This window comes from Nannospalax galili, unplaced genomic scaffold (assembly GCF_000622305.1).
Source record: "Nannospalax galili isolate Female #2095 unplaced genomic scaffold, S.galili_v1.0 scaffold286, whole genome shotgun sequence".
Taxonomy (NCBI): domain Eukaryota; kingdom Metazoa; phylum Chordata; class Mammalia; order Rodentia; family Spalacidae; genus Nannospalax; species Nannospalax galili.
This window is the reverse complement of record NW_008359442.1, coordinates 4968315-4968767: the sequence shown is the minus strand read 5'-3', so window position 1 is coordinate 4968767 and position 453 is coordinate 4968315.

Below are 453 nucleotides of genomic sequence, written 5' to 3'. Positions count from 1 at the left end.
AGTTAGTCATAGCAGAAAAATAGTCATCATTTTTGAACCATATCAAATTCTATCAAAAACTTCCTAAAGAGATTTTTAGAATTTTCTTAGGTCAACATGATAGCAACTGAAAATGTATATTCTCTTTCTTAATGAAAGAAATAATTCTGTTAAGCAATTAAATGCTTTACTGGTAACTGATAGAAAAAAAGACCTGGAGAAGATGAAAACTGAGAGCTTGAATAATACACACACATACACATACATGCACACATGCCTATAATCAGTGTCATTTTCCCTTGTCTGAACCTGATCATACAAAAAACTCATCCTTTTAGTGATTTTTATTTTTTTAATTTAATAACCACATGATTAGCAGAAGCATTTCACTATAGCTTCAACATATTCAGTAACACATTCCAGAACAAGGATACATCACTTTCAAAAGTGGCTATAAATTTTCAAGTTCACAGT